This window comes from Saimiri boliviensis, chromosome 10, assembly GCF_048565385.1.
Source record: "Saimiri boliviensis isolate mSaiBol1 chromosome 10, mSaiBol1.pri, whole genome shotgun sequence".
NCBI lineage: Eukaryota > Metazoa > Chordata > Mammalia > Primates > Cebidae > Saimiri > Saimiri boliviensis.
In genome coordinates, this window is record NC_133458.1 from 33683584 (window position 1) to 33693932 (window position 10349).

At 38.8% G+C, this 10349-nt stretch overlaps 1 non-coding gene across 1 annotated transcript; it reads right to left on the reverse strand.

Annotated features, from left to right (window-relative positions):
- Positions 1–1031: 1031 nt before the first annotated feature.
- Positions 1032–1138, reverse strand: LOC120365439 (U6 spliceosomal RNA). The gene has a single exon (XR_005580380.1). It is a non-coding gene; the product is annotated as a U6 spliceosomal RNA (small nuclear RNA).
- Between the last annotated feature and the right edge of the window lie 9211 nt (positions 1139–10349).

The window sequence follows — 10349 nt, forward strand, 5'->3', positions numbered from 1 at the left end:
TACATTTAAGGTTAATATTGTTATGTGTGAGTTTGATCCTGTCATTATGATGCTAGCTGGTTATTTTGCACGTTAGTTGATGCAATTTCTTAATAGTGTTATTCCTTTCCATGTTTTGTGCTTCCTTCAGGAGCTCTTATAAGGCAGGCCTAGTAGTGACAAAATCTCTCAGCATTTGCTTTTCTGTAAAAGATTTTATATTGCCTTCACTTATGGACCTTAGTCTGGCTGTATATGAAATTCTGGGTTGAAAATTCTTTTCTTTAAGAATGTTGATTATTGGCCCCCACTCTCTTCTGGCTTGTAGGGTTTCTGCCAAGAGATCCGCTGTGAGTCTGACAGGCTTCTCTTTGTGGGTAACCTAACCTTTTACTCTGGCTGCCCTTAGCATTTTTTTCCTTCATTTCAACCTTGGTGAATCTGATGATTATGTGTCTTGGGGTTGTTCTTCTCTAGAAGTATCTTTGTGGTGGTATCTGGATTTCCTGAATTTGAATGTTGGCCTGCCTTGCTAGGTTGAGGAAGTTCTCCTGGATAATATCCTAAGAGTGTTTTCCAACTTGGTTTTATTCTCCCCTTCCCTTTCAGTTACACTGATCAAATGTAGATTTGGTCTTTTCAAGTAATCCCATATTTCTTGGAGGCTTTTTTCATTTCTTTTCACTCTTTTTTCTCTAATCTTGTCTTCTCACTTTATTTCATTGAGTTAATCTTCAATCTCTGATTTCCTTTCTTCTGCTTGATTGTTTCAGCTACTGAAAGTTGTTTATGCTTGACAAAGTTCCCGTGCTGTGTTTTTCAGCTCCATCGGGTCATTTATGTTCTTCTCTAAACTGGTTATTGTAGTTAGCATTTTGTCTTACTTTTTTTCAGGGTTCTTAGCTTCCTTGCATTGGGTTAGAACATACTCCTTGGCTTGGAGAAGTTTGTTATTACCCACCTTCTGAAGCCTGCTTCTGTCAATTCGTCAAATTCATTCTCCATCCAGTTTTGTTCCCTTGCTGGCTAGGAGTTGTGATCCCTTGGAGGAAAAAGATACTGAATGCTTCATGAATTTGCCTGTCATCCTTGTGCAGCAGTCATGCTAATCTTTTCTGTATTGTTCCAATTTTAGTATATATGCTGCTGAGGCAAGCACTGTCATGCTGTTTTGTTTGAAGTTTCCTGTATTAAAAAGTTTAGCCAATCAACAATGTATATGTATTTCACAGCATTATGTTGTATCTGGTAAATACACACTATATTTTGTCAATTAAAAAAATAAAATACCATATAAAAATGAAAAAATATACATTTGGTTACAAAGACGCACTTAACACAGAAATTTACCACAACCAAATTCCCTTCTTATAGCACAATAAAACCAGAAACAAATTTCTAAAATAGAATTTAATGGTCCTAAGATCAAGTAGATTAAAATGCTCATCTCTGGAAGGTATACTGAAACTGGTCCACCGCAGTGCAGTAGGATGCATGTTATAATCCTTTCAGAAAGCAATTGGAGGCACGTTCCAAAGCCATGAAAATATTTGTGCATTTTTGTCTCACCAAAAGAGCTAATTGGAATTTATCCTAAGGAAATATTCCAAAATAAAGAATACTAAAAAAGATAAAAAGAAAAAAAAAGATAAAACACAAACATGTCATCATTTTGCATATTTTGATAGCAAATTAATACCCAATTTTTCTTTTTTTATGTTAATTTATTAATTTATTTAGAGACAGAGTCTTGCTCTATCACCCAGGTTGAATTGTAGTGGCACCATCACAGTTCACTGTAGCCTCAGCTTCCTAAGTAGCTGGGACTATAGGCTCATGCTACTACACCAGTATTGTTTTGAAATGTTTTTAGTAGTCTGGTCAGCATATCATCTAAGCAATTTTTTTATTATAGCACTTACTTTTCACTTTGTGGGTAAGAATCTTATTCCAGGATGGGTGTTTATTGGTGGAGACCTCAAGTTTAATTATGAAGACACCAGTCAATTACCTCTCATTCTATCTAGTAAAATTATGCTGTAGTTCACATGTCTAAAAGAAAATACATGACCTTTTACATTAGCACCTGTAGAAATACTGACTAAATAATACTCAGCACCATGGTCTGTGAATCATTATTCCTGCCTTGTAATCTTAGCTGCATCTATCAAATTACATTCTTTTATTGCCATTCAGATGAATTGGTTTTGGAACATTGAAAGGAGAATGATGGGAATGAGTATTTAAAAAAAATACTTTAGCCTTGATATAAAGCTTTAAATAATTTTAAAGTATAATTAATTACTAATACGCTAAGCATATTTTGTAATTGTTTGTCATATCTGTTACTGACATGTTTCACACTGAAATATAAAGTTTGGAAGTTTGCTGTGTTGTAGGAATGAGAAAACTTTGATAATTGCTTCTGTAAAAACAAACAAACAAAACAAAAAACAAAAAACAAAATTAATTCTTTAATGTGGCTCCTTGCAAAGTTTTCCAATATAAATTAGTTTCTTCCATCTTTTCTGTCATGGAAATCAGTAAATCAGTAAGAACAACAAAGTATTACATCTACCTGTCTTCCACAAATAACAAAGAGGAATGAACACAAATTCGTTAGAGAGACTGAAATTTTAATTACAGTTGACCCTTGCACAATGGGGTTAGGACCACTGCCCCTGTACAGTCAAAATCCTGGTTCCTTTTAACTTTCCCAACACTTAACTACTAATAGCATACTGTTGACCAGAAGCCTTACTAATAACATAAGCAGCAGATTAACATGTTTTGTATGTTTTGTGTGTTATATACTGTATTCCTATAATGAAGTAAATTAGAGAAAAGAAAATATTATTAATGAAATTATAGGGAAGAGAAAATATATTTATTCACTAAGTGAAAGTGAATCATCACAAAGGTCTTCATCCCCATTGTCTTCATGTTGAATAGGCCAAGGAGGATGAGGAAAAGGGGAAGTTGGTCTTGTTTCAGAGGTGACAAAGGTGGAAAACAAATCCACCTGTAAGTGGACACTTGCAGTTCAAACTCATGCTGTTTAAGAGTCAATTGTCAACTGCACTTACAATCTTATTCTGCTCTTTTGTTCTCTGACTTTTCAAATTTTAATTACCATCTTAAAGAATCACTTGACTTTAAAGCTAGGATGAACGTCTTAAATATTATGCTAATGGAGTTATTATTTCACTTTTCTTCTTTGATATCAGATGATATAAGCTTCTGGGCCATATGAGCTGCCTCATTGCTTTGAGCAAGGAATTTTATAGATGTTTTACTTAAAAGAGAAACTCAGAATGACTCGTCTATACCAAAGTTCTGCTGTATAAATCCTTTCTTTTCTTTGAATCTGAAGGTACTGTTGACTGAATATCACAGAAGCAAACTTTAAGGTGCTTTGGAATTACTGGTTATACATTAGTGCTACTCTAGGCACATGCTTGCTCTTGGGCTCCACTGTTTGATAACCTTGGGTTTGCAGAAGTCCTGGCTAGAGATACTGCTACAGTCTATGGCTGCAAAGCAGTTACTCATCATGTAAAACCATCTAGTAAAAAGAGTTTTCTTGGGACCATGAGCTTATTACTGTGGTACTCTAATCAAACAAACAAACCTTTTAACTACAAGTATTAAACTCAGTCAATGATCCTGAGGAGCAGAGGCCCATGAACTGAGACCTTGGAAGTAGCTGATGAACTATTTTAATTCTTTTTAACATGGAAGTGTCTCATTTTAGTACACCTGCTGTAATCTTTAAATATGGGGCTGATTTACGGAACTTTGACCAAAACAATTTTTTCTTCACCATCTCCATTATAGTGGCTGGTTTCAATGCCTTGAATATTATTTATATACCAGCAATTTGTATAATTAGTGACTGGAGATTCTAAGGGGGAAAATATCTGTATAGTGATCTATATACCAACAAGAAAACAACCATTTTTCATTTTTTAAAATAATATCTTCAAAAATTTTCTAAAGATGTGAGACTATTTTGAAAAATAGAAATAGCTTAAATTTTCCCATTATAAAAGGAAGGTACACTAATTGCAAGCAATCCAGAAGATACAAAATTAGGAGAAAATGAAAGTCACCACAACCTCATCACTGGAAGATAATCCCTTTCAAGTAAGCAATTTAATGATGCACCTGCAGGACCTAGAAAAGCAAGAATAAACCAAACCCAAAATTAGCAGAGAGAAAGAAACTATAAAGGTCAGAGAAGAACTAAATGAAAAAAAAGGCTATGTTATAAATACAATGAATTGACAAAAGAAAATGTTGGTTTTTTAAAAAGATACAATTTATAACCATGAGCTAGACTACCCAAGAAAGGAGAGAATTTCTAAATACACAAAATTAGAAATGAAGAAGGATGCATTACAATGGAAACAACAGATACAAAAGATCATCAGAGATTATTATGAACAACAGTATACTAACCAACTGGAAAATCTAGAAGTTACGGATAAATTTATGGACAAAAAATCTAAGCAGTGTGTCAGGAAGAAAAAGAAAACCTGAATGGACTGATAATAAGTAGCAAGATGGAATCAGTAATAAAATGTTTCCCAAGAAAGGAAAGCCCAGGACTAAATAAATTTATTGCTAAATTCTACCAAATGTATAATATAAAGCAGAAATTTTACCAAACATATAAGTGTATTAAAAATCACTAATTCTCTTCAAACTATTTCAAAATATTGAAGGAGGAATTTTCCCTAACTCATTCTATGATGCCAGCATTACTGTGTTACCAAAACCAGACAAGGACATAAAATACATAAAGAAAGCTACAAGCTCATATCCCTGATGAATATAGATACAAAAATCCTGTAGAAAAAATACCAGCAAACCAAACATAACAGCACACATACAGATCAACTGGGATTTATGTGAAAGATCTAAGGATGATTCAACATATGCAAATCAATAAACAATACATCACATCAATGGAGTGAAGGACCAAAACCATATGATCATCTCAATAGACACAGAAAAAGCATTTTATAAAATTCAGCATTCCTTCTAGACAAAAACTCTCAACATATTAGGCATAGCAGAAACATACCTCAAAATTTTAAAGGTTATATATGACAAACCCACAGCTGACCTCATATTGAATAGAGAAATTTAAAAACCCTTTGTCTAAGAAGTAGAACAGGGTAAGTCCACTTTCACCACCCCCATCTAAAACAGTACTGCAAGTTCTAGCCAGAGCAATCAGGTAAGAGGAAGAAATAAAAGTTATCTAAATTGGAAAAGACAAATTCAAATTGTCCCTCTTTGCAGGTGACATGATCTTATATTCAGAAAATCCAACAGACTCCACCAAAAAAAAATCTTAGATTTGATGAATTCAATAAGGTTGCAGGATACAAATCAACATATGAAAATCAGTAGCACTTTGGGAGGCCAAGACAGGCAGATCACTTCAGGTCAGGAGTTCAAGACCAGCCTGGCCAACATGGTGAAACCCTGTCTCTACTAAAAATGTAACAATTAGCCAGGCCTGGTGACACATGCCTGTAATACCAGCTATGCAGGAGGCTGAGGTAGGACAATTGCTTGAATTGGAAGATGGAGGTTGCAGTGAGCCAGGATGGCACCACTGCACTCCAGCCTGGGCAAGAGAGTGAGACTCTGTCTGAAAAAAGAAAAAAAAAATCAGTAGCATTTCTGTATACCAATAATAAAATAACTGAAAAAGAAATCAAGAAGGTAATCTCGGAATGCTGGAAAGATGGCCGCCTAAGAACAGCTCAGGACTTCAGCACCCAGTGAGTGGATGCCGCATTTCCAGACGAATTTTTATTGCACACAGACCAGGAGATACCCAGGCAGAGGGGTCACCAGCACTGCAGTCCCAGCCGGTGTGGCTATTTTGGCCCCCGCAGGGCTGATTTGGTCTGCGCGGCTGCTTTGACCACGTCCTGTTGCAGCGGTTCTCCGTACAAAAGCTACTGGTCTGGGAGCCCTCTTAGCTGGCGATCGGAGCCCTGACACGGCAGAGCTGCCCATTCATCTGAAATAGCGAGCCAGGCCAGGAGATTCCTAGGCAAAAAAATCCGCCAGGAGCCAGTGCTGCAGTTTGAGCTGACTCAGTGAGTCGCAGCACGGGAGATCCCAGCGCCTTTTCAACAAGCGACTGGAACGCAGGATTGTTCAACTTAAAAAATAAAAGAAAAGACTCTGAGTCAGGGAGCCAGGTGATCAGGCTCGGTTGGTCCCACCCCCCAACCCCCAACAACAATGAAAACAAAAACAGTAATTGAAAACCCTCTGGGTTGAGCCCTTCACACCAAGCACAGCTGAACCCAGGACGGTCTGGCTTGGTGGGGGAGGGGCGTCCGCCATTACTGAGACTCTCTACCACTACGGAGGCAGGTCACCGTCACCGAGGCAACCCGCCATTGCCGAGGCAACCTGGCACAACAGAGAGAGTCCGCCATAACAGAGGCGGGGCCACCATTGCCGAGACAGTTCTAACAACGCCCATATAAACAGGACTGCAGGGAAGAGAAGAGGGCAGCTGGGCGGAGCCCACAGCAGCTCAGCAAAGCCCCTGGGGGCAGGCAGTGGCTAGGGGTGCTACTAGCTGGGCTGGGCAGACCTGAAAGAAAAATAAAAAAAGGCAGTAGCGCAATGGAAACTCATAAAGCCCCAACTCCCCGGGACAGAGCACCTGGGAATAAAAAGTGCTTTATGAGTTCAGCTGCAGCAGACCTAAACGTACCTGCCCAGCAGCTCTGAATGAACAACGGAACTCACAGCTCAGGACTTAAGCCCCAACAAAAGATAGACTGTCCCCTCAAGTAGCTCCCTGACCACCATAGATACAAAGACTCACCTCATAAAGGAGAAAACGGACTGACAGTTGGCGAGCATCCTTCTGGGACAAAGATAGCGGAAGAGGAAACTGGTAGCAACCCTTACTGTTCTGCAGCTGCTGCAGGTGATCCCCAGGCAAGCAGGGCCCAGAGAGGACCTCAGCAGTCCTACAGCAGAGGGGGCAGACTGTTAGAAGGAAAGCTTAAAAAAAAAAAGAAGTAACTTCAGCATCCACGAACTAGAAGCTCACTCAGAGACCCAATCTGAAAGACAGTAACTACAAAGACAGCAGGTGGATAAACCCACAAAAATGGGAAGAAACCAGCACAAAAAGGATGAAAACTCCCGAAACCAGAACACCTCTCCTCCTAAAAGGGATCACAACTCCTCACCAGCAAGGGAACCAGACCGGATGGAGAAGGAGGGTGATGAAATGACAGAATCAGACTTCAGAAGGTGGGTAGTAAGAAACTACAGTAAGCTAAAAGAACACATTCTAACCCAACGCAAAGAAACTAGGCACCTTGAAAAAAGATTGGATGAAATGCAAACGAGAATGGACAGCATAGAGAGGAATATAAGTGAATTGATGGAGCTGAAAAACACAACATGAGAACTTCGTGAAGCATGCACAAGCTTCAACAGCCAAATTGACCAAGCAGAAGAAAGGATATCGGAGGGCAAAGATCAACTCAATGAAATAAAACGAGAAGGCAAGAACAGAGAAAAAAGTGCAAAAAGGAATGAGCAAAATCTTCAAGAAATGTGGGACTATGTGAAAAAACCTAATCTACGTTTGATAGGTGTACCTGAATGTGATGAAGAGAATGAATCCAAGCTGGAAAATACTCTTCAGGATATTATCCAGGAAAACTTCCCCAACCTAGCAAGACAGGCCAATATTCAAATCCAGGAAATACAGAGAACACCACAAAGATATTCCTCAAGAAGAGCAACCCCAAGGCACATAATCGTCAGATACATCAGGGTTGAAATGAAAGAGAAAATGCTAAGGGCAGCCAGAGAGAAAGTCGGGTTACCCACAAAGGGAAGCCCATTAGACTCACAGCAGATCTCTCAGCAGAAACCCTACAAGCCAGAAGAGATTGGGGGCCAATATTCAACATCCTTAAAGAAAAGAACTTTCAACCCAGAATCTCCTATCCAGCCAAACTAAGCTTCATACGTGAAGGAAAAATAAAATCCTTTGTGAACAAGCAAGCACTCAGAGATTTCATCACCACCAAACCTGCTCTACAAGAACTCCTGAAAGAGGCTCTACACATATAAAGGAACAACCAGTACCAGCCACTCCAAAAACACACCAGATGGTAAAAGAGCATCAACACAATCAAAAATCTGCATCAACTAACCAACAAAACAGCCAGGTAGCATCAAAATGACAGCATCAAATTCACACATAACAATACTATCCCTAAATGTCAATGGACGAAATGCCCCAATCAAAAGACACAGACTGGCAAATTGGATAAAAAGCCAAAACCCATCAGTGTGCTGTATCCAGGAAACCCATCTTACATGCAGGGATACACAAAGGCAAAACAAAGGGACGGAGGAAGATCTACCAAGCAAATGGAGAGCAGAAAAAAGCAGGAGTTGCGATGATAGACTGGATAGGGAAAATGTGGTACATATACACCATGGAATATTACGCAGCCATCAAAAACGATGAGTTCACGTCCTTTGTAGGGACATGGATGAACCTGGAAACCATCATTCTCAGCAAACTGACACAAGAGCAGAAAATCAAACACCGCATGTTCTCACTCATAGGCGGGTGTTGAACAATGAGAACACATGGACACAGGGAGGGGAGCACTACACACTGGGGTCCGTTGGGTAGAAATGGGGGAGGGACGAGGGGTGGGGAGGTGGGAAGAGATAGCATGGGGAGAAATGATGGATACAGGTGAGGGGACGGAAGACAGCAAAGCACACTGCCATGTGTGTACCTATGCAACAATCTTGCATGTTCTTCACATGTACCCCAAAACCTAAAATGCAATAAAAATAAATAAATAAATAAATAAAAAGATTGGCCAAAAAAAAAAAAGCAGGAGTTGCAATTCTCATCTCTGATAAAATAGACTTTAAAGCAACAAAGATCAAAAGAGACAAAGAAGGACACTACATAATGGTAAAAGGATCACTGCAACAAGAAGAACTAATGATCCTAAATATATACGCACCCAATACAGGAGCACCCAGATACATAAGGCAAGTTCTTAATGACTTACAAAGAGACAGACTCCCACACAATAATAGTGGGAGACTTTAACACCCCATTGTCAATATTAGACAGATCAACCAGACAGAAAATCGACAAGGATATCCAGGACCTGAACTCAGACTTGGAACAAGCAAACCTAATAGACATTTACAGAACTCTCTACCCCAAATCCACAGAATATGCATTCTTCTCAGCACCACATCACACCTACTCTAAAATTGACCACATAATTGGCAATAAATTACTCCTCAGCAAATGCAAAAGAACGGAAATCATAACAAGCAGTCTCTCAGACCACAGTGCAATCGAGTTAGAACTCAGAATGCAGAAACTAACTCAGAACCGCACAGCTTCATGGAAACTGAACACCTTGCTCCTGAATGTTGACTGGATAAACAATGAAATGAAGGCAGAAATAAAGATGTTCTTCGAAACCAATGAGAATGAAGACACAACATACCAGAATCTCTGGGATACATTTAAAGCAGTCTCTAGAGGAAAATATATAGCAGTGAGTGCCCACATGAGAAGAAAGGAGAGATCTAAAATTGACACTCTATCATCAAAATTGAAAGAGCTAGAGGAGCAAGATCAAAAAAAAAAAAAAAAAAACAAAACAAAACAAAAAAAAAAACTCAAAACCTAGCAGAAGACAGGAAATAACTAAGATCAGAGCAGAACTGAAGGAAATAGAGACACAAAAAATTCTTCAAAAAAATCAATAAATCCAGGAGCTCTTTTTTCGAAAAGATCAACAAAATAGACCACTAGCCAGATTAATTAAAAAGAAAAGAGAGAATAACCAAATTGAAGCAATAAAAAACGATAAAGGGGATATCACCAAAGATTCCACAGAAATCCAAACCATCATCAGAGATTATTACAAACAACTCTATGCACATAAACTAGTAAACCTGGAAGAAATGGATAAATTCCTGGACACCTGCATCCTCCCAAGCCTAAACCCGGAAGAAGCCAAAACCCTGAATAGACCAATAACAAGGTCTGAAGTCGAGGCAGCAATTAAGAGCCTACCACCCAAAAAAAGCCCAGGTCCAGACGGGTTCACAGCCGAATTCTACCAGACATACAAAGAGGAGCTGATACCATTCCTTCTGAAACTATTCCAGACAATCCAAAAAGAGGGAATCCTTCCCAAATCATTTTATGAGACAAACATCATCCTGATACCAAAACCCGGCAGAGACTCAACAAGAAAAGAAAATTTCAGGCCAATATCCATGATGAACATAGATGCAAAAATCTTCAA